Below are 26066 nucleotides of genomic sequence, written 5' to 3'. Positions count from 1 at the left end.
CGACCTTTGTTTAATGCCCAGTCAGTTTTTTTTTTATATTAGCTTTAAGCGCATCACAACAACGCCTCAGTACCTTGAGCATGCGCCTCGCCTCTGAGGCGTGCGCCTCGCCTCTGAGGCGTACGCCTCTCACAACACTGGTTTAGACCCATTCCTGATGCTGTCCCCATCCCCATCTCAAAATAACTTTATTCCTATTTTAAGAGCATTAAGAAGAAAACAAGGAGAGGAAATGTTTAAGATTAGGAACATATGTATATATATGAAGATTTTATAATATATAAAGATATATTAATAATTTCATTAATGGGGATCGGTGATGGGGCGGGGGCAAGAGTAAGTCCATCCAGCCTTCATCTCTATACAAGTTTTGATTTTCACCTTCATCCCCGGTTCATTCCTCGTTTTATGTCCATCTCCAGTCCAAACGGGGCAGGTTCAGTCGAATCCCATTTTTCTCCGTTCCACTGCCATCCCTAATTGTGTAGGCCTAGGTGGGGGATAATTAGGATACATGTGTGGTTGTGGGTAGGTTTGGTGTTCAAAGAGGTTGATTTTGGGTTTGGGTGAGGTTCGGTTCATGGGTCGGATTTAAGTTTGGGTGGCAATGATATCGAGCTTGGAACCGGATCACAATCGAAAGAGGATATTGGATCGTCGAATTGCATTGGTATATGTCAGATATTGGATTGAGCTTTGAGGGTAAAAGGCCTAGTTAAGACCTGATCCATATCCAAAATTATATTGGGTCTGCTGGTCTGAATTGGAACTAGAGCTCCATCCGAGACCAATTAGGTCTAGTTTTGGCTTGCATCTAATTATTTAGACTAAAATCAAGGTTTTGGGTCTAATCTGGAGGTATAATACCTTGGACTGGACTTACACTACCCGAAAGTAGGGCGTCTGGGGTCAAACCCGATGAAAACTGGCTATGATCTGAGGCCCAAATACCCGAAACCAAGTCCTGGGTGTTGAAATCCGTTATTGCCGTGACCCGGTTATGAGAACCGATTCCTAGGATGAACTGGGTACCCTCCCACGAAACCCTATTCACATCAGGAACCCGTGTGAGGGGTTCCTATGAGCAGTCGGGCGCCGCTTGGGGGGCGGTGGCCCAGGGCCGTCTGTCGGTGGTTGCCCCCTGTCAGCCTACCCTATCCGGCGGCAACCCACCGAACAATGGCAATTTGACAATGGGGTGCCCCAGCACGATGGCTGCTGAGTCCATGGAGGGTCGAACGGTGAGTTGCAACCCACCGTCGAGCCCATCAGCCAGGGCGACGGGTACTTGTCAGTTCTCATCCACCGACAAGGAAGAGCTGAGTGTGTCGGGGCTGGTCCTCCAAGCGGTGATAAAGGTGGCCAAAAAGGGAGGGTGTGGAGTCGCCGTGAAGGGAGGAGCCAGAAAAGAAGGAGAGGGATGAGGCCCTCCTCTGTCATCGTTTTGTACCAAAGAGGAAGATTTGGCAGTCTCTCGAGCGTTTTCGCTGCTCATTAGTGGGATGTTACCAAGGGTCAAAACCTTTGTTTCATGGGTGTCTTCCCACGAATCACGTATAATCATCGCATGGACGCCTCAAACATAGTGTTTTTCTCCTAATTTGATTGAATTGTTCATCCCAGCATGGCAAGACTTTTGCTGATCTCCACCATAGTCGCTTTCAAGGATATTAGTTTCGTCGTCCAATCTGTTACTTTATCCTTTGCTTCAACCATGATTTCTGTCATTTTCTTTTCTTGAACACCTCATGACATTGTCACAAGATACCAACTGATGTAAATCAAGAGTGCTTGATTTTACCATAAAACTAGGTTACACTATTTATATGCACTGAAATTGAAAAAAGCAAAGAAAACTAAAAATTACATAAAATTCAAGAAAATAGCCATTTTTAATCATTCTAACTCCCCTTGATCCCTCTCTCATAACAAGTATTTATAAAAAACTAAAACCCCAACTCTACCATGAATTTTGGATAAGATTTGAAAGCAAACCCAAAACAGAAATTCAAATCTTAAATACTAACTACGGATCCAATTGAATCCTGGATCTCAATCTCATCACTTTTTCTTCTTTTTTGTTGGACTTGGATCTGATTCTGGATCCACAACTTCATCAGCCCCCAGCAAGATTGTTGTCATGGGGGCAGTAGGGACCAGCGGGTCTGCAAGGCTGTCAAGGCCATCGCTGAACAATGGCAGCCCCGCTTCAAGAATCAGTGGTTGGTTTGGCATCGAAAGGAAGCCGTTGTTGGTGCCAGTTCGTCTGGCCAAGAAAGCTCACCGATCGTCGAGTTGGTTCCTCTCCAGCAGTGGCAGGGGGAGGTGATTCCTCGTTCGCTGTGCTCATGCATTAAAGGCCAGGTGCAAAACAATTGGAGAATGGAAGAAGTATTTTTTTAAAATGGAAGGGGGGAAATCATGAGGGTGTGGGAACGGGAGGCATTCTTTTTTAAAATGGAAGGTAGATATGGTTTGGGGGCCGTTATTGCATTACTCATGGTAGTAGGTGGACATTGTTTGTATTTAGGAAACAAAGATGGAAATGTTTGAAGTCAGTTTCCTTGCACAAATTTGGCGAGGTTGTTCTTTTGATTTTATTTCCTCGATTGGCATATCAGGGGATATTTTGGTGGTTTGAAGGGAAGGTATTAGTGGTATGGTTATGAACAAAGGCCTATTTTCGATCATGGTGTATTTTGAACAGCTAAATTCAAGCATTTTTTTAATGCTCACATTAGTATATGCTCCAACTATATTTGCTTTAAAAAGAGCTTTTCAGGATGAGCTTAACTTGTTAGGGTAAAAGAGTTTTGGCAAATTGGTGCATAACTAAAAAATTTAATTTTCTACGTACCTATGAATCCAACCGAGAACAAAGATATACTAGCAGTATGCGTCAGTTTGTTGATTTTGTTGAGTTGGATATGGTGGATTTACAGATCTCAGGTGACTTTATACCTAGTCAGTCAGGAGAAGAGACCCTTGCATGCAGAAATTTGAAAGGTTCATTGTGAGTAGGGGTGGTGGGAGCGACTCCGTGATGGACGAGCCACCATGGGGCGGCGCCTATATCCATTTCGGATCACACGTCAATAATGCTCGAATGGGAGGTAAGATGTATGAGCAATCAAAGGTTCAAGTTTGAACTATGGTAGTTGAGGGACCCAAAGCTGGTTGAAAGCATAGAAGGATGGTGAGCCCACCCGCAGGTAGCCGCTTAGGCTGTTCTTATATTCACAAAAAAATAAACCACATAAGAACTCGATTAATTGAGTGATCCAAAGGAGAAGGGGTTGTGAGATTCAAGCAGATAGAGGAACTGTGTTTAATACAGAGGGAGATGGCAGCATGGCGGGGTGATGCACATGAGGTGGAGGGATTAAATGACAGGAAAAAGCTATTGATCGATGATATATCAGAATGAAGAGCAAGGCAGGAGATTAAATGGAAGCAAAGATCCAAAGTACATTAGATGTGTTGTGGCGATAAAAACACTAAGTTCTTTCGCTTCCTCTAGAAGAAATAACTTCACTTGGCCTTGTCAATTGGAGGGCATCTTTATGAGAATGATGAAATCTAAAGGGAGGCAACAAAATACGTTAGTGACTTTTTTTTACCTCCAATATGGGTGAGGACTCTCTTGACATAAGTGAGACCCCCATGGGTTGTTTTGATTCGAGGGTGCAAGACTTCGTGAACAGGGGTTTATTGGTAGATGAAGTCAAGCAAACAAAATGAAAACTCCTCAACAACAAGGCCCCGTAGGTGGACGGATTCCTTGTTGAATTTTTTAAGGTGGCTTGGCCAGCATGCCAGAGAGACTTTATGGCAGTGTTTAACGATCTTTATAGAAACTCATGTTTGCCAGGGAGATGGGGGTGAATCCCTCTTGGTCCTCTTTCCTAAATAACCTAGGAGATTGAGATTAAAAAGTTCAGACCAATTTCACTCTTAGGCACCCTGTTCAAAATTATAACCAGGGAGATAGCAAATTTTATGCAAATGTCCTCCCAAATATGCAAAATTTATCCCAAAATATGCAAACGGCGTTCTTTTATTTTACGATTTTCTCCCAAATATGTACTTTTGAAGCGGCACTAAAGGCAAAAGCTTTGCTAAAGGCTTTAGTGATACTTTTGAAGTGTTGCCAAATGCCCATCGTGCTTTTGGAGTGTCAGTTTTTTTCAACAAACTCTTTTTACTATAAATCACATAAGAGCACAAGCAGGAAGACATTTGGACATTCACATGTGAAGGTCAGAACATTCACAAATGTGAAAGCATAAGGACATTCGCAAATATGTAAGAGAAAATTCACATATTTGGATATTTGAGAGGGAAGTTCACATATCAAAGGAAATTCACGTGTGAAGGGTGAAAAAGTCCTTTTACAACCGAAAAGTTGTGATTTTTGACATGGGCAGATTTTCAAAAAATTTAGTTTTTTTTTGGAAACACGTCATGTTTTGTTGTACAGTATGGACATTTTTCTATATAGAAACATATCCAATTAGTGAACTGGATTTGAATTTGATATTATTTTCTCCCATCCAAATCTGGATCTGAATCTAATCAGGTAAGATTCAATAATACCTCGACCCAACCTGAACTGACCCGATCCATTCTATTGAATGTGGATCTTATTAGCTTAAAAGGTGATCGGATATGTCTTTTACAAGTTATTGGTTTGGATTCAGATCCGGGTGAAAATGCTATACTGAATCCAAATCTGATTGTCAATTGGATGTGACTTTTTTCATCTAAACCCAGCTGAGTGGGTTGGGTTTCAGTTGGATATCTGACCCAAGTCAAAACCATTGACATCCCTAACCCTCAACCAAGAAGCCTCGATGGGTTATGGATCTGGACATGAGAGTCGATACCCACGACCCAGACTAGCACACTGGGTGGGTCCAAGTTCATAGTAGGTTAGAATCTGAAAGTAAAATTTTAAACATCTAGATTGGTATATCTGTGTTGGGTCTAGAATCAATTTTTGTGTGGCAATACTTCAAAAGAAGGTTGGTAATAAAAGTTTTTCATGTAAACAAGGGGAAATAGATTGGATCCAAACAAAGCTTCAACGAAAAAGAATAATGGTCTAAACTCAACCCGATTCCAAATCCAGAAGTCTTGGAATTGTATTAATACATTATATCGGTTGCCAGCTATATTGATATATTTTTCTCTTTTTTATTCTTATGATGGTTGTACTTTGATTTTTGTTTTCTTAGTTTTATTCTTATGATGGTTGTACTTCGATTTTTGTATTCTTAATTTTATTCTTATGACCACATGAATGCATTAGGCATGGCCGATTTATTAGAAAATGCACTTTGGATAGGGTAGTTTTCTTAATAGTGAAATTTTAACGCATTGTAAACCATTGAATTCTTAAACTCCAAGACAATCTGATTATTCACACCATTGATAAAACATGTTTTGTGTTGGGCGAAACCCTGTAAAAACAATAGACAGGGAGCGTACCTGGATTCGCCATCGTCCGTGTAGGTAGTTCGGCGTTCTCCTCAGCCGGTCGACGCCCACAATAAGCCCAGGCCTAATGTCGACGGTGAGCAGGACCCTGTTCTGCTAACCTGAATGCAGAACTGTATTTGGGCAGGGGATATGTTACGAACTCTCATCAATTTCGTAACCTCTAACCCCATATATAATGGAGGAATTGGGCAGTTACGTGAATGTGGTCTCTCCACATTCACGTAACTCCCACCCACTATCTCCATTAATCAGCCACTTACGTGACCCACTAAAGGAGTGTCAAACCGGGTCAGACTGTAGGTTGGACCCGTAACCCAAAATGTCCAACATTCTCCCACTTGACCCATTGACACCAAAAGTGTACTAAATCGAGGTGTATACCGTTATCTCGATTTAATTCTTCATGTGGGTTCACATGCCACCCTTTATCACAAGGATGAATCGTATGAGACAAGGATATGAACACCCCTTTATGAAATGTCATATTTCCTTGTACTACACTACAATTCACATTCAGTGCTTAGGCATGTAAAGAAATTACCTTTATGAATAGGTTGGTCTCTCACCTATTCTATTGGTCCTTTAATATTGTTATTCTGCTATTCTCTCTAACCCATATGAGAGAATTATATATATACTTTTTTAGTACAAATATATTTCAGAAATTATGCGAGACTGGGCTTGGGATTTCATTTTTGTGAACCATCACAACTCTAACGTAACAATTTATTATATGGGCGGGTTTGGGTATACCCTGATGGGACAGGTACCTGACTCATTGAAACCCTAGTCCCTGGTGACATGAGTGGGTATACTCAAGCAGATTGACATAGACACTGACACAAACTGACCTTATTTTATTATTTTTATGTTATTTAAGTAAAAATTATGTTTTTACTATCCAAATATCGAAAATAGTTTCAAAAAATGATTGTATTGTACCACAAAAATGATGTGTTTTTCTAAATGCCCTAAAATTGTTGAAATCCGCCCGCTCTTCAAAATCGCAAATAGGCAAACGAAGTTTGCATGCTATATTGTTTCGCCCGCCGACTAAGGCAAAAACTCATTTAAATGTATATTCACATATATTTTTTTGTGATTCTCAAGTGTGCAAAATTATGTTATTTATGCATTCTTCTCTATTAATCGTAAAATCATAAATACCAAAAATCACATATTTTATACCAAAGTCATGGAAAACCATACAAACCTCCTTTCTCCTTTTTAGCTTTTCTTGTGTGTACTTTTCTTGTGTTTTATTAAATAGTTTTTGCGTGATTTACCATTTAGGCTTTTTTTGATATATATATATATATATATATATATATATATATGTTGTAGAGGATTTATGTGTTTTTGCTTATTCTTTATTTAATTTTAAGTGTTTTTGTATTGGTGTAATGAGGCTAAGGTTGACTCTGTTGGTGTAATACGTATTAGTTTTTTGCCGATATAGTTAATGATGACCTCAATATTTGTTCAACTACACTAGCGTCTCATTGATGATCGTAGCTAGAGAGCTTTAGTAGTCTAAAAAATATTAGCTTTAAAGAACTCATGGCTATGTTGTCTCTTAAAATCGAATATAGTGAAGAGTTAGTTAGCCTCCAGTATACTTAAGAAGCACTTAGAAGAGATGTAGAAGAAGATGTTGATAAATGCAATGATAAAAAACCTGTGGAGAATGTGCATTCATCTCATAGATTCATTTTCAAACATCAAATTGTTTCAAACAGTGAATGATGTTGATGTCCTAAACATGCAAGTCTTCCAAACAATTAATGATAGTAATGTTATACACGTGGAGGGCATGCAATTGCCTGAACCGATTAAGAATATAGATATTCGATGTGCAAACAATGCAAAACTTTTATGAACAATTAATGTATATGATTAGACAAAATATTCAGCGTTGCAGCTCAGTGCTAGTGATTATCATCGCAACAATGTGAATGACATTCAACCTTCTATAGCTAAAGACAAAGGTCAGTACACATTGAAATTTATATTTTAGATGTAAGTGTGACGATGGATGCGATATTTTCATGGTTAATTTTAAAAGTTGAAAATGCAAGATTGTTGCATGCGTGGAATCAAAGGATGAGATAATAAATTTTTATTAATTTATACGATCGAACAATCAATTAACGATGGCGTAGATGGTAGAAAATGATAATGACATATATAGTAGCAACAACTCTAATCATGACTATACCATATCTATTGAGCCAAACTCAGAAACAATAGGAGATGACCAAGACACTTATGGCTTGAGATAAATAATTGTTGCAAAAAATGATGCATTAAACATACATGGGAAGCTCAAACCTTGGTATGTTGTATTAACTATATGAGCATTTATTAAGAAGTATAATTGTTTTATGTTTTTATGCTAATGTTTAGGTTTTACTAAGTTCTCTGCAATGCCCCAAGATTTAAAACTTGAAAAAAAAACACAATTTTTTTACTCCGATTGAAAACCTCGGGCGAGTTATAAATTCGATTGATAACAATAATAAGACTAAATCCTTAACGCAGATAACATTTCTAAAATGATTCAGTTTTAGAAATCAGAGTATTTTCATTCCAAAATAAATCATAATGTCTTTACAAAAAAACAGTAGTAACAAGTACTCAATAGTCAGTTCTCGAGAAAGGAAAATGACTGATTCTCAACATCACCACAACTTTCTGCTACCGCTCCAGTAGACTATTCAGTACTTGTAATTTTGTAGAGTCAATATCCACAATCCCCCAGTAAGAATACAATAACAAAACATATTTGCATAGAAATAGACATACATCAAATTACAATTCTCATGTAAATAAGCAATTATCTGTACGAAACAAATAACTGTGACATAATAATTCAATATTATATGCAATAATTATACTTATGTATGATCATTCAATTCATGCATGACTTACCAATACAAGCGAAGTGTTCACAGTAGGCATGAATAACTTACAACTCTTCCATTTATATTTTATTTCTTAGATGATGCATGTTATACTTTACTATATGCACAATACACTTTTGTTTCTCTTTCACAATAATCTATGGGTACTACACAGACAATATCTGAATCAAAAGCTCGGCCCAAATAATACATTCAATCAATCTATGGCTTATTACTCTGGTCTTGATAATCTTTTTTTGTACTAAAGGTGGGACGACAGTGTCAAAAGAGAGCTCCCACCACCCTCAATCTGATATATCAAAATTTACTTTAAGCTAAAATAATCTTACTACCACTCTGCGACATCGGTGGCAACTATCTCCTATATTTGTGGCTGAGGAAGCAACCCTTCGTGCTTAACAATATCTCATGAAGCCAGAAGTGCTGCTTACCTTCTCATTGCAAGCCCACACGAGAATTATCACACACACATTTCATTATTAATTCTCTTGACATACATGCTTAAACGATAAATTAGTTTATTATAGATTCAATAGCCTCCAAAGAGCATAAATACGTATGATTTCATTTAACTCATCATAAGGTTTTTAATTACATATTTGAGGCACTTAATACATATCAATCAAGTTGATCGTGTACAAGGTCATGTGTCACTCATCTGAGCTTGAGTCTACCACCACCACTCCCACTGCCATCACACCTCCACTATTGTCACCATCGACACCACCACCAGCCTCTTGTTGCCTCCACCATCATCCACGACCACCTTTGTTGGTTCGCCAGTCCCAGCCAACCGAACCACCCGACTACACCTTCCAACTGACATCCAAAATCTTCACCGGTTTCTGTCAATGCCAGCCGCAGCCATTGTTGTCCTGCCACCCGAACAACAGCTTTGTTGTTTTCTGTTGAACCAATGTCTGTTGTGCACAGACCTTCGGCAGCACCAGCCGGTGCCACCACCAACACACCAACCGGAGCTCAACAGAGTCTGTCGGTGCCCACTTTCACGTTTGGGGAACTGAACTTGGGTTGGTCCAGCTGACCCGCACTCAACCTAGCCAAGCTGAGTTGAGCACGAGTTTGACCTCGATGTCACCAAAAGTCATCACCTCCTTCAGCGAGGTCATTTCGCCAACCTTGACCCTACCGCTTGTGGTCGTCACCTTCACCACAACCTTGTTCTTCAATACCATCATCGGACTAGAAACCGAGGTTATCATACGTGTCCTCGCTCATAGTTGGATCGTCAATAAAATATGATCAATGTCATGCTAATCGAGGAGAATTCTCGAGGGCCTTTTTGAAATTTCTTTATTTCTCGTGAGACCACATGCATTACAAGGTAGGTTTATAATAACTTTAACATATATGTGTAATTTTAGGTTTTTTTAAATGCTTGGGGTTTTCATAATTACATAGTTTATATATATATATTAAAAAATTGTTTGTGTTGCATGCCTTTCGAGAAAATATATATTTAAGTAATATTTGTTTTTCATAAACAAGAACGTGCATATGTTAAAAAAGTATCAAAATTTTCCATATGTGAGTATTTTGAACATGTTTTCAATAAAAGACACGTATATGTTCAGGTTTTACAAACATATTCTAACATATGTTTTTTGGATTTTATGAATAGTTAAATACGAGTGTATTTCAATATTTTATGAATAAATATATGTATATGGCTCATGTTTTTTGAATATGCATGTTTCTGAAATTATTACGTAGTTTTAAGCCTGTGTAAATGCTTATGATGAATGATAAAATGCATATCAAAGATGTTGCATAGTATCTATGATGAAAAGCATGTTATTCAATTGTTATTTTATGTGAGGCAAAACAGGGTGGTTCAACAAAGAGAGGAGGTTGTTCAGCAGGAGCGGCTGAGAGCAGTCACCAGGAGTCAGTGAAGGTGGCACTGGTGGGTGCCATCGGTGGCTGCCCAGTTTGTGGGAAGGAGAGAATCGGGTGGCAATGGTACGGTGCAAGACAAAAATCAGGAGAGAGATGGGCAGTGGTGGTGGTGGTGGTGGACTGGTGGTGGTGGTGCAGGGTTTACATGAGAGAGGGGAGAGTGAAGGGTGAAGGGGAGCATGAGTGAAGTTTATGATACAGGTGAGAGAGAATGTAATGGGCAGAGGGGGCATGAGTAGAGTATTTATAGGAAGAAAAAAAGGAAAAAATCCAATTAGAAAGGGGGAAAACCTTTTTGATTTGAAAAAAAGTAGGGGGAAAAAACATTTTCAAAGGCGAGCGTGGAAAGAAAAACTTGAAATTAGAATTTGGTTTTGAATTTCTTTTTAGTTTTAAGTAGGAAAACAAGTGGGCTTGGATTTGGATTTTGGTGAGACCTATTTGGATCTCATTAAATCCAAATCCAACCTACTAATATATATATATATATATATATATATATATATATATATATATATATATATATATATATATATATATATATATATATAATTAAATTCATTTGGGTCATAAGTGGACTTAAATCCTATTTATTTAAATGAGATTCATTTGGGTCTTAGGTGGATCCAAACAAATTTATTATACTTTAATAGGATCCATTTGAGTCACAAATGGATCTAAAATTTTATTTACTTGATGAGATCGAATTGGGTCTCCAAGTGGATCCAAAAGTCCTTTTCTTAGTGAGATCCATTTGGGTCATCTAAATATATCCAAATCTTATTTTACTTAGTAGAATTCATTTGGGTCTCTAAATAAATCCAAGACACTTTCTACTTTAAAGAAAGATCCAATTGCGTCTCAAATGGATCTAAATTTCTTCTATGCCTGATTTAAACCCCGATATAAATCAAAACCCTACCCAAATCTATTTCGGTTGACTGAAATCATTTGGAGATTCAATCCTAAATAACTTGAGATCGAGTGGATCTTATATGTTCATTCAAATAGTTCAAACTTGCGTTTGAGTTGGTTGATCCTCTTAGATCTATATTGAGGTCGAGATCCAAATACTTCATACAAAACCTCATAACTGCCCAATTAAATATCAAATAACTTCAATAAATGCCAAAATATTATCCATAAATAACTGCTAATTAATCAATCAATATTAGCTAAGTAATTTGCTAAAAAATGATATTTAATCAAAGTTAAATACCAAAATAATTCACAAAAAAAAAATCTTTTATTTATTTAAAATTTTTGAGAAATTTATAAACTTTACATTATTGCTCAATGAATATTATTTCAATAAAGAGCAATTGGCAATCATTGATGTTAAGTCAATTTAGTTGTTTGAGCAACTGTGTAACAAAAGACTTAATGATATAGAACGATTTCAATGGCTATCAATATAGTCAAAAGATTGAGAAGTTGTTATCGACAAAAGGTTTAATAATCTTTAGCACTATCATAATTTTTTAAAGATCATGTGATAAGAAATAACTATAAAATAAAATTTATGAAAAACTGCAATAACAGAGTAACTGTAGTATGCATGAGAAATAACTTGCGGACTATGGTTCATTCCACTTGGAGGATCCATTGAACAAAGGTGCAGAAAACATAATTCTTTCAAGTGAAGAAGTATCAAAGTGAGCATACATGTGGTGGATCATTGGACAACGTAGTAGTGAAAAAAATATCTTTCAAGTGGATTTCAAGTGTTATTCTTGAACACTTACACGATAACCCAAAGTTAACTCTAAAAGAAATCTTAAATGACATTAGTCGCAAGGAAAGTATGAAGGTTACGTACAAACAAGCATGACATTAATGAGAAATGACTAAGGTGATCCTATATGGTTTATTCGAAGAGTTTTTCAAGATGCTTTTTGCCTATTGTCATTATTTGATGACGACTAACCGATGATCAACAATGTGCATTGAAACTGATAGATGACATAGATTTATGTACATGTTCGTATCTTTTCGTGCATGCATTGATCAGTTTTTTAAAGAAAGCCCTCCACTTCTTATGGTAGATGACACATTCCTAAAAGAAAAATACATAAATATTGTTGTCAGCCCATGGTATTGATCCTTGTGATCAAATATTTTCGGTTGCATTTACTATTATAGATAACGAGTCGAATGAATCATGGGTGTAGTTTTTTTATGCATGTGAATGCACAATTGAGACACTAATACAATGACATACCCAAAGTTAAAGTACAATTAACAGCTATCTCAAATAAGCACACAAAGCTACACAATATGTTCTCCCATACATGGTTAAATTGTCAGATTGAATTTTACACAAAACACTACGAAAAACTTTTAACATAAATTTGGAATATCACTAGGTCAACTTTGGTAAAGCACAACCAAAGCACTCACGAGACAAAAGTATAATTATTTTCTTAAAAAGATTCAGGAGCAAAGGGAAGATGCATACAAGTATGCAACTAAGGTCATAAAAGAAAAACATTAGGCTAACATATACTTTTCAACTAGAATGTACAAGTGCTTAACCTCTAATATAGTAAAGAGATTTAATGCTAGGATTCTCACAATACATGACAAGTCACTAAATCCTCTTATTGAAAAACTTTATCTCATGATGATGAAACTTTTTGAAAACCAAAAGAATAATACCCATAACATGTGTGGTGCCTAAAGTAAAAAAAAGTTGGACGATGGTAAGAAAGAAGCACGAAATCTATGTGTTCAAGTAGTGCATTGCCTTCATCGTCGATACAAAGCCTACAATCACTCTCACAATTGCAATGTTTATCTTAAAAAATAAACATGCTCTTGTAGAGAGTAACAGGTTAGCGAGATTTTGTGCAAACATATAATCACGTGCATTTTGTACGAAGACAAGTTATCAGAAGATTACTACGATAAGTTCTACACTATTAAATCGTATCAAGCTGCATATAATACTTATTCATTTTTTCTAATGACGGATAATATCTCACATCACTCCTCCAAACCTTATTCCAGTCTTACCACCTAAAGCGCATCCTAAAACAAGATACCTTAAGAAGAAACAAAAAACAGAACACAAAAATGTTGGGTAATACAAGTGCAATCATTTTTTATGAAATTGGCCACAACTGGCGAAAGCACAAATAACATTATATTAGAGTACAGATGGTTTACAAAATCTGTATTTATTAGAAGTTGTTTTATGAATTCTTTCTTTGTATTTACAATCTTTTTTAATTAATTATTCCAATGTCTTATATCTTTTATGTATATAAGGAGTTCATAATGAATAATTATAAACAAAAAAAAAACATGGTAGTAGAAAGCAGTTGAAACCCCGTCACCAACCCCAAACAAGGAAGCAATTGTGTTAATTATACAACACATTGACCAGAATTATAAAGTGAAAATTGCCCAACTTCTGATAATTATTTGGTGCAATGAACTTTACACAATTTGGCTTTGAGGATACAACTGAGCTTGGCCTGCTCATGGAGTCTAATCTACAACGTGTTGTCCAACTAAACTGCCTGGCACAAATCACTTTAGATAGCACCTTTAATAAAATGAAAGGGACTCACACTAGGTTAAAAAATGATAGAGAGAAAGAGAGAGATGGATAACAGGAATAAAAGATAGGCTTCAGTTATTATAGACACGATCCCAACAGCCAATAATTGAGTCAAATGGCATCTACGGCCTAAAAAGGAAATTAAATGGTCTAAACAATACTAAAAAACCTAAAAACATCTACAGAGGAGGTGACTAGTCAAACGATCAAATGAGAGGAAACAACTAGGCCAATCAATCTTGCATGAAGTACATATCCTTATGTTAAAATCGATGTGAATTGGCTGATATGAATTGAATCTCCTAATTGGAAACAACAACATTTAAAAAGTCACTTGCTCATGCACAGATATCTTGATAAATTAGATCAGTCAATATCAAGCATGCACTAAACCTTTCAATGAATTGTCGTTTATCCGGATCTCCAGTGGAATTATTTCATCATATAAGCCCTCAAAAACTTCGTCAGCATGTACAAAATTTAGATGACTAAAACTAAATAAAACTAATCCAGTTATTATCATTCAATATTAAACAATAATGAAAAACACGACGGTTAAAAAGTTATACGGAATGCACACTCATATTCTATGTTTCTTCTTCTTACTCGGAGAATTTAAATTCAAGTTTCTTTTCCCTTTGCCTGACCTTTTCATTCCACTTACAAGCTCTGTAACTTTAATAGAATTTGAAGCCGGCTCTTCCAAAATGCTGCAATACCAAGTTGACAACCACCAGAGTAAGATGAATTTATTCAGCAAAAATTCTAGTTGGCAGGCAGAGAATTGCCTTTTTTTATATTTTTTGAGAGGAAACCCCAGTTCAGGTGGTGGGGCTCGGTAGAGATTGATGCTCTGCCGTATGGCCCACTCCCAAGCACATAAAATCCCTCCAGGGAGCTTGATGCTTGGGCTTAAAGCAAGGGATGCACACCTTGGGTATCACAGTTACAAATCTCATTCTCAGGTTAAAAAAGTGAGTTTTCCTCAGGAAAATCTCTGTAAGTTGAAAATTTATACATTCATTACTAATATAGAGCAATCCTAGGGTGCTCCCGCAGCACCTACTAGAAATCATATTTGTAGGTTGCATCTTCTCAATCAGATCTTATAGATGTACTTAAAACAATGTATTTAATAGGAATCATGTTTTGGATCATGTTCAAAATAGGCTTTTTTAGTCATAAAAGTTTGGTACCTTGTGAGCCATTGATTTTTGAAGATCTTAAAAAAAACTACATGTATGACATAATCACATGATCCAAACATTTTTTTCCACTAAATAAAAACTGTAGATCATATCTATAGGGTCTGATCAACGAAAAAAGCACTCAGATTTTGAAAATTTGAAGCTTCTACTAGGTGGCAGTAGGTGATCGGGGAACACCCTATCATTATTAATATAGAGTAATGCTCCGGGAACACCTACTCCCTCCTACTAGAAAGCAAAGTTGTAGATCATATCTATAGGGTCTGATCAACGAAAAAAGCACTCAGATTCTGAAATTTGAAGCTTCTATTAGGTGAGAGTAGGTGCTCTGGGAGCACCTTATATATATATATAAATATATATAGAGAGAGAGAGAGAGTGAGAGATTTTGAAAATGAGGTAAGGGGCGTTTACAAAAATACTATACAACATAGGTTACTTTGAGCAATGGGGTGAAGGGCATTTACAAAATACCATATAATATAAGGTAGTTTCAGCAATGGGGTGAAGAAAGTTTAAATGATACGCAACATATAACACAGTTTCCCTTTAAAAAAATATGCATAAGTTGTTTAGAGTCTAATCCGCTACTTGAATAGTACCATACCAAATGTGTAGGGGAGGGAAGGCCCTCTCAGCTGCTATATAAAACGAGGGTGCCTCCCCTTCATTTAGTGAAAAGCCATTGCCATCGGTAGTCAGCATTCAATGCTGCCTGACATGCGCCATTCAATGCCAGCTCAGCTCAGCATTGAATGATTGCTGACAAAAAAAAAGTTCACACCATCAAAAGAAGCGGCATGATTTTTTTGTATATTTCAAAATCTTACAAAAAATCATGAGGGTTTTAGCAGTATTTTTAAAATATCGCATTTTTTTCGGGTATATATCGTTTTGTGATTATATTGAAGCCTTTGTGAGCCAAGCAGAGAATTAATTAATTATTGGAGATTTCTAACAAAAATCCATCTATTACCTTGATTTCTTCTCAGCTTTTTTAGAAAGAGATCCCTCAACAATCCTTGCATGATACTTATGGAAAGGAGCACTCCCTTTTCTCTTTTCATCCTAGAGATATTAGAACAGTTGGTGAGAGAAGATGGCTAGTAAACACAAAGAAAAGAGAAACACTAGCACACCTGGAGAAAAGATTCAAGTGATGCTTGGTCATTTGGAGAAAAAGCAATCTCATCCCTTTTTTTCTGTACAAATTCTATGTTTTGCTCAACCTATATCATAGGAAAAAGAAAAAGGTGAGAGAATTGCCAAATTAATTTGATACTTGAATGCTGAAGAGCGCAGAAGATGGAAAGTCTTTAATTACAAGAAAAGCTCATTTTCATACTCTCCCGTAATTTAAGCTTGAATGAAAAAGAAAAAAGCAGACATCATCTCTTTTCATGAATATTTGATGTCAGATTATGATATCCAGAAACTTCAAGAGCATGATATTAATACAAAAAAAAATATGTGAAGATGATATGTTCATCACGAAATCCACTACTAGTGCATCCTGCTTACAAAGTTTGCATGTGTAGAATACCATTATATACTACAATATGAAACAGTCCTAAAATATTCACTGATGTCAACTAAAAACCAAGACTATGTTTTAGTTTAATTTTCTTTTCCTTATTTCATCAATTAGTTTAACATTGGTCACAAAGAGCACAACAGAGGATGTTTCAAAAATCATCCTACTACTTTCATTTGGACATTATTTTGGGTGTTGCATGGAATCTGGTCCAGTCTAGGAAATGTCGCAGATAGCTGAAGTGTAAGTGCATATCACAAACACCAAAAGGGATTTGTTTTAATTTTATCAGCAACAAATACTTAAAATGATTTTGGGTAAGATGCTGGGAGCTGGCCCTGCAGCAGAGTGTGCATTTGGCCAGCGGAGTGGGATTGAGGAGTGATGCTAATCCCACATCTCAAGATCAAAACCAGTCATGTGCCTGTGTGCAAGCTGATGCAAGCGGTTGTAATGAAGTATGTGGAATTACAAAAGCAAAGTGCAAAAGCACATAAGTGGACAATTACAAAGAAGATAGACAAGCACAAAAGTGCATAGACAAAAGTCCACTAAAGGACAATACAAAGAGTCAATTAAAAATAAAATATTATTGAAAATGTGCTTTGGGAAGCCATGAAAAAATATAGGGGGAACACTCCCCTATTTATATACAAATACAAGAGGGAGACCATTGGGAGCTCCCTTTCATAGAGACGTTGGGGAGCTCCCTCGGTCATATTTTTTTACTGTTGGGGCCCCTATCGACTCTATAGAGCGGGGCCCAATGACATGATAAAATAGAAATAAAAAAAGAAAATGAAGACAAAAATAAGAAAATGAAAAAATAGTTGTTTCTAATAAACAACTATAATTACATACAAAAAGACAAAAATGCCCTTATTGGGCAAACTGTTTATATATATATATATATATATACACTCCCCTTCAAACTTTACGAGAAAATGATCGAAAGTTTGCTGAGAAAGAGAAATCGAGGAGCGGAAAGAGCTTTGATGAAGAAATTTGTCAACTGGTACGGCAACGTAATAGTTCCTCTTAGATATTCATCACAAACATAGTGACAATCCATCTTAATATGTTTGATTCGCTCATGGAAGGTATGGTTGCTCGCAATGTAGATTACACTCTTATTGTCATAACACTCTTCGAAGGTGTTGAGATGATGATTTCCATATCACTGAGAAGACTTTTAAGCTACACAAGCTCCATTGTTGTCATAGTCATTACCTGATATTCGGCTTCAGCTGAAGATAAAGATATTTTTTGTCGTTTCTTACACCTCCAATAGATCAACGAATCTCTTTAAAAAATACAAAAACCTATCATTTAGGTTACCACCCCGGATAATTAGATCTAAAGATGATGAAGAGGACAAAAAAAAAGCTCTTTTGAAACGGTGTTTTTAATGTATCACACAATCCTCATAATTGCTGCCATGTGCAATGTGGTAGGGGCATGTTGAAACTGACTTGCTGCATGAACACATGAGTGATATTAGGTTGGGTGATAGAGAGATAAGTGAGAGATCCAATCAATTGATAATATGAAATAGAATCTTCAAGCGATACACTATCTTCAAGTCTTAATTTTGTATTTATGACTTTTGAGGTTTCCACCTTTTTTATCGAAAACTTTTGACCTAGCACATATGTTAGCAGCTAATTTTATTTGAGAGAGAATATATCCTCTGAGAGAATAGGCAACCTCAATTCCTAAAAAGTATCTCAAAAAAACCAAGTCAGACATATCAAAAGTTTTCTTTAAAATTGATTTAATTTCAATAACACCTTCTTTGTCATTTCCTGTGATGATCATATTATCAACATATAAAAAAAGAATCACAATTGTAATATTTGTTTTCTTGACAAAGAGAGTAGTGTCAATATAACAAGAGATAAATCCTAAATTAATCAAAACATTACTAAATTTATCATACCAATCCTTAGGAGCTTGTTTAAGACCATACAAGGCCTTTTAAAGTTTTAATTTTTTTTTATTTAAACTAACCCCTGGAGGGGGTTCCATGTAAACTTTCTCACTAAAGATCTCCATTTAATAAGACATTTTTAATATTTAATTGGAAAGTAGACCATTTTTTAATAGAGACAATGACAATGAGAGCTCGAACACTAATAATTTTTGCCACGGGAGCAAAGGTTTCCTCATAATCTATTACATATTCTTGGGCATACCCTTTGACGACTAACCTTGCTTTATATCTTTCTAGTGATTCGTCACTTTTGGTTTTGACTTTAAATACTCATCTACGTCCTATAGGTTTCTTGTCTAAAGGAGGATCAACTATTTCTCATGTGTTGGCTTTTCTAAGAGTATTAAGTTATATTTCCATTGTTTCATTCCAATGAGGGTATTGTTTAGCATCATTATATTGAGATGATTCATAATAAGAGTGAATAATTATTAAACATGCTCTAAAGTTTAAAGAAAATGAGTCATATGATACAAATCTACTTGGAGCACTAGAGATTCAATTTGATCTCTTAAGTTAAGATTCATCTAAAGGTATATTTTAAGAGAACCTGCCAAGGGCACATGAGTGATTACCTTAACCCCGTCTAGTATACACATGCATATCATTTGATATATTTTCATTCAAACTTTCATGTTGATGTCTATCAACAATCAGATGTTCAACACTACAGTTATTGTCAAAAGAATTAAATACCTCAACAGAGTTAAACTTATCATCTCTTGGCAATAGATCAAATACAAATGAGTAATCAAATTCTTATTTATGTTCTTTGCTATCAAACTCATTTTCATTTTCAAGAAAGGGTACATATTTTGAAACATAGAGTTTGTTATTTATTGAATCAAAACATCGATACTTTTTTTATTTTCTCTATAGCCCAAAAAAGCACATTCAATGGCTTTTGAGGATAGTTTATTATTTTTATGAGTAAGCACATAACACTTACAACTAAAAATTTTTAGTCTTTTAAAATCATCAGTCATTTTAAAAAGTTTTTCAAATGGAGAAACATTTTGCAACGAAAACAAAGGAATTCTATTTATTACGTATCTTGAGGTTAAAACAATTTCGGCCCAAATTTTTTTAGGAATATCTCTTGAAATTAAAAGAGTCCTAGTGGTTTTGATTATATGTCTGTTTTCTTTCTGCTAATCCATTTTGTAGCAGAGTTCTAAGACAAGATCTCTGATGACAAATTTTATTTTGTTTCAAGTAGTTTTGAAAAATATTTGACATGTACTCCCCTCTCGAATCTGATCTAAGAATAGAAGGTTGCTAAAAATTGATTTTTAACCATTATATGAAATTTCTTAAAAAAGGAGAACACATTGGATTTATGATTCAGAAAATAAATCCATGGGTATCTAATAAAATCATCAACAAAAATAACATAATAAGAGTAACCTTTTTTTTATATGACGGTTGAAGGATCTTATACATCTGAATGCACTAATTCAAAAGGCCGAGTAGAAATAAAGGTTCTACGAGGAAAGGGAATGATTTTCATTTTTTCAAAAATGTAATCTTTACAAGATATATATTTTTCATTACATATATTTTCCAAAAAAGAAAAAGAGTCATCTTTGAAAAATTAAGATGCCCAAGTCTTTTATGCCAAGTATCAATATTTTTGTCATTTATAAAATTACAAAATAACATGAATGGAAGGGATAAAAAATCCATAAAGTAAAGATCGTTTCTCATATGGCCTTGCCCAATCAGCTTCCCTAACTGGAGATCCTGCACGGTGTAATCTTTAGATGAGAAATAAATTTTGCAACCACGATTGAAAATTTGAGAGACCAAAAAAAATATTTAAATTTAATTTTGGAATCACCCTTGTTCTTGAAACAAAATTTTTTTGAGAAATTTTTAAGTCAAGTGTTCCAATACTATTTATTTTTAAAGAGGTTTCATCGGCCATTGAAACATAAGATGAAGTAGAATTAGTGCAAACTTCGAAAAGGGCATTCTTATGATGTGTCATATGAAAAGAAGCACCTGAATCTAGAATCCATATACTTGGAGGAGACGAAGAAGACGCAATAGCAGCACCTAAAGTAGAAGATGATTTGAGAAGTTGTTGAAGCGCCTTCAATATTTGGTTAAGTGTGTCTTTAATATTTCCTCCATTTTTGCTTGCTTCTTTCTTAAGTGTGATTTCTCCAACGAAAGTGATTTTTCCTTTAAGCTTTGGGCATACCAGTCTAATGTGTCCCGATTCATTACAATAGTGACAAATAGAACCCTTTCTATATCTACTATTATAGTTGGACCCATTATTATAGTTATTTTGTTTTACAAAGTGGGGAGCTTATAGGCCCTTACATTGGAACCTAGCTTAATAATGATCAAAACATCATCATTTTTATTGGTCATGCCAAGACGAGTTTCTTTTTGACATACCTCGGCAAGTGCATCTTCGAGAGACAACTTTGATTCTATGAAGAAGAGTCACTTGTTCAAATTCCAGTCTTAGACCATGAAGAAATTGAAAAAATTGTTCCTCTTTAATTAGCTTTCTTCTAACCTCAACATCTTCGAGAGCCACCCATTTAGACTCAAGAAGTGCTAATTAATCCCAAAGAGGAGACAAAATACTAAAAGAATCCCGAAAATACATGTCCCCTTGCTTAGTGGATCTAATATTGTCTTGACAAAAATATTGTCTAGCAAGATCCTTTTGAGTATACATACTCTTAAGAAAGAATCAAACTTCAATGGCTCTTCTAAATTTAGCAATGTTGGCACATATTTTTATGTCAACATTATTCATAAACCATGCCAAAATTTTGGTATGGTTGTTTTCCAAATCCTCTACCTTTATTTGATGTTCATTGATGGCTTTAAAACGATCATCTCCAATAAGAGCTTTTTGAATACCTTCGACCTTGGTGAGCTTTAACTATGGTTCAAGAGAAGTTCACATCACAACACCCCAAAGTTTCTTCCCTTTAAGATGATTTTCCATGGCCGAAGCCCACATCAAGTAGTTGGATTCATTGAATTTGAAAGAAAGCTTCACTCTTGATTCATGTTCCATGACGCAAAAGAGATAGATAAAGAAAAGGACATGCACCTTTGTCACGATCTTCAATCACCACAAGTAAGACCTCCAAGATCAAGAGAACCCAATGAGCTTTTATACCATGTAATAAAGTATTAGGAATTACAAAAGCAAAGTGCAAAAGCACATATAAGTCTAAGAGTAGAAAATTACAAAGAAGATAAACAAGCACAAAAGTACATAGACAAAAGTACACTAAGGGACAATACAAAGAGCCAATTAAAATAGAATATTATTGAAAAATGTGCTTGGAAAGCCATGAAAAAATTTAGGGAAAACACTCCCCTATTTATATACAAATATAAGAGGGATACCATTGGGAGCTCTTTCGTACAGTCATTGGAGAGCTCCCAATGGTCATATTTATGACCATTAGAGCCCCCAACGACTCTATGGAGTGAGGCCCCAATGACATGATAAAATAGAAATAAAAAAAAGAAAATGAAAGATAGTTGTTTCTAATAAACAACTATAATTACATACAAAAAGACAAAAATGCCTCTATTAGGCAAACTGTTACAATCTATGTCACAGAGATTCGGCTAGCAGGGTGCAGCACCCACGTCGACGGGACTCGACGCGGGTGCGGGTGCGGGTGCAGCACCGGGTGCGGTCAACCCGATCCTGAGTGCGTTGACCGCACCCAGGATCATTTAGGTCCATTTTATTTTTTGGATTTTTTTTTTTTTTAAATTTGCCCAAATGGGCTGCGAATTTTTTAAAAAAAAAAAAATATGCTGACAGCAGCTGTCTGTCAGCTGCAGCAGCTGTCTGTCAGCTGACAGCTGTGAAATTTGAAAAAACCCGCCGACCCCCTTTATATATATATATATATATATATATATATATATATATATATATATATATATATATATATATATATATATATATATATATATATATATATATATATATATATATATATATATATATATATATATATATATATATATATATATATATATATATATATATATATTTACATTTTTGCCCCTGCCGCACCCCCGCACCCGGGTTTTTTGGAAGTGCCGAATCCCCGCACCCGCACCCATGTGACGTAGGTTACAATATATATATATATATATATATATATATATATATTGTAAGAAAGTATGCGGAAAGGTATAACAAGAATGCTTAATGCATTCACACGGTCCAATGAATGGACAAACCCAAACCCACAATGGAGAATATAGAAATAGTCCACCAAGGGACAACACAAGAAGCCTTCAAAGAAACAACACATAAAAAATATGAACTTTATTGAATGAGGGCTTGAAAAGCCATAAGTTACATAGGAGATTACTCCTCTATTTATAAGCAAAGGAGTGAGAGAGTGAGCGAGAAAAGAGTGAGAGAGAGAGTGCATTGGGAGGCCCAACAGGTACTCATACCTGATAAAGGGTATTTTTGTAATTCTGCCCAATAGGGGCATTTCAGTCTTTTTACTTTTCTTTTATTTCTTTTCTCTTTTCTCTTTTCTCTTTTCTTATTTTTTATTTTATTTTTCTTTTTACTTGATAAAGGATATATATATATACATGATTACATATATTTTAACACCCCCCCTCAAACTTTACGTGGGGATAACGAAAAGTTTGAAGATACAAAAGGAGAATGCCAAGTGTTCAAAAGTCTTCAATGGAAGTCATCTTTATAGCACATGAAAGAACTTTACAAATGTCAGCCTTTAACTGTCTTTAATGATCATCCTCAAGCTCCTTCCATGATGTATCATAGGTACTTCTTCCATCTCATCTTGAAGATCCTATAGAACAAGCCAAAAAGCTCCAAGTAAAAAGTATCTTTGTATCTCAATCAAATAAAACATATCAAATAAAATAAATCAAGAGACCATAACATTGATCAAGAAGAACATATGATTCATAAAAAGAAACAACGATTCAAAAGATATTTCATGTATTTTAATGCAAAAATAAATTAATCTTAAATACAATATTGATAAAACTCACTATGTTCTTGAAGAAAGATACGTGCACAAAGGCCCAATAAATACTCACAAAGGAATTTATCAATACTTGGAAGTAAGAAATGTGTGCACAAAAGAACACGAAAAAAACTCACAAGTGCACGAAGACACACAAAATATGAGATTTGTATTAAAATCAAGACTCTTTTAGAAAAGTTTCATGTATTAGAAATATCTTTAAGAAGACAATGTTCACACAAGAACTAATTGCTCCCAAAGGAATGTGTATAAGAGCATGTTTAACATACTCAATTCAATAATAGGGAGACATTTTATCAACAAAAGATGAGTTAATGATTTCTCACACATCTTAGAGAGAAGAAGTCTTATGCCAACAAATATCATGTGTGAACTTGCAAGAACATGATTTAATTAAGTATAATAAAGACATCTACCCAAGAGTCAAGAATGAATGTTATTTGCGTAGAGAACCTTACTCATTGAGAAATTTCTCACTCAAATATTTGCAAATACAAAAGCTCACTAGGTGGCCGAAAACCATAAACACTTAATATGCAAAGTACCTGAATTCCTTATAGAGTAAATGCCAAAATGTAAACTTGATTTTCAAATATGCATATCAATGATATGATCTTTTTATCGATAAATATTTTTCTTTGCAAGTAGTAAGGAGAAACTCATTTAGAAGAAAATCTCATACGATATATGCAGATCAAAAACAAATTAAGAATGAAATTTTGCAAATTTCAACAATAGTTCATCCACTACAAGCAACCGCTTCATTAGTCTTTATAAGCAACTAGAACAAGAACATAAACATAATGCCACTAAAGGCCAAAGACACATACAAAGGTGTGTATAAACACCTCTTGTCTACATATAATAATACTTGAAATGAGTGTATCAGCGACTAGAACAAGAGTACAAAAGCCAACCATAGGCTAAAATCACACATAAAAATATGAATAAACATCTCTTGTCTAAATATAATGACACTCTAAATCAAGTATATTCAGCTACTAGAACAAGAGTAAAAAGTCAACCATGGGCTAAAACACACACGAAGGTGTGACAACACATCTCTTGTCTAAATAAAATGACACTTGAAATGAGTGTATCAGCGACTAGAACAAGGACACAAAAGCCAACAATGGGCTAACATCACACACAATGGTGTGAAACAACAAGCCTTGTCTACATATAATGACGCTCAAAACAAGTGTGTTAAGCTACTAGATCAAGAGAACAAAGCCAACAATAGGCTAACAACACATACGAAGGTAGGAACAATATTTCTTGTCTACATATGATGACACTTAGATAAGAGGCATAAAAGGAGAAGACACTTGAGGCAAGAAGGCTTGTAATGAAAAACATTTAACAAGAAGGATACAATTTTTCAATAAACCTTGAAACACTATGGTTTCAAACCTTAGACATCCATCACAGGTATACATAATTAAGAGCATCCATAATAAAATCAATGGCCAAAAACAAACGAGTGACACACTCATAATCAGAGATCACATAACATGTCATTTAGAGTCAAACTACAAGGTGACAATCTAAAATGACATAACACAAGGTGCACATAACTCACCTCAACAAACATCTCTGATTCAATAATAACAAGGCCAAGAAGATTGATTCATTATCTAAAGTTTGTGATGGGCTATACAAATGCCATAAGGCAACAAATATTTATGGAAGTTATTTTCCAAACAAAGTACCGATTTGAAAAAAACATGGTTTCAAATCAAAAAATGGTAGATAGAAAAACTTGAACTTATATGCTCACGTAATTATAAGTATTGTTAATATAAGCAAGTTATAAACATCTAACTTGATCTAGTTTATAAAAAGAACTGATTGGAACATATAAAGTTCCAAAAATTTTCTTATGATAATTTTGGCAATGTAAGAAGATAGAATTTACAAACAAGAAGATTCTTCACAAATGATCTCTCACAAGAACCATATAGGTTCACATACAAAGCTTTCTCACACGAACCACTACGGTTCACACCAGAGTTACCAGTCGAGGAAGCAGGAGCGGGAAGCGAGGCACTTTCAAAAATTTAGGAAGCGGGGGACCACTTAGAAGAAAATTACGAACCGTCTCAAAAGCGACCTAGGAAGCGAACCGGAAGCGACCTAGGAAGCGAACCGGAAGCGAGGGGAAGCGAAAAAAATAAAAAAAATGGAGAAGCATGGGGGAAGTGTGCTTCTCATAAATGGGAAGCATGTTTCCCATAAAAGGGAAACGTGCTTCCTATAAAAGGGAAGCGCGCTTCCCAAAAAAGAGAGACGCTTCCCCACGTGTTTAGGAAGCGCGATGTTTCGCGCTTTCGAAGCACGTATCGGGTAAGCACGCTTCCCCATATACCTAGGCGCTTTCG

General features: G+C 35.4%; 1 protein-coding gene and 1 long non-coding RNA gene across 2 annotated transcripts in view; both read right to left on the bottom strand.

Moving 5' to 3' along the window:
• Positions 1 to 26066, bottom strand: part of LOC149818459 (uncharacterized) — a 395444-nt gene that overhangs the window by 291972 nt on the left and 77406 nt on the right. The window lies entirely within an intron of this gene.
• LOC149818461 (uncharacterized) lies at positions 14597 to 16337 on the bottom strand. Its single transcript, XR_016427358.1, has 3 exons — positions 16259 to 16337; positions 16096 to 16187; positions 14597 to 14621 (listed from the first exon to the last, which is right to left on the bottom strand). It is a non-coding gene; the product is annotated as an uncharacterized LOC149818461 (long non-coding RNA).

This window comes from Nuphar pumila, chromosome 13 (genome assembly GCF_984573655.1).
Source record: "Nuphar pumila chromosome 13, dmNupPumi1.hap1.1, whole genome shotgun sequence".
NCBI lineage: Eukaryota > Viridiplantae > Streptophyta > Magnoliopsida > Nymphaeales > Nymphaeaceae > Nuphar > Nuphar pumila.
This window is presented reverse-complemented; position numbering and strand designations above follow the sequence as displayed.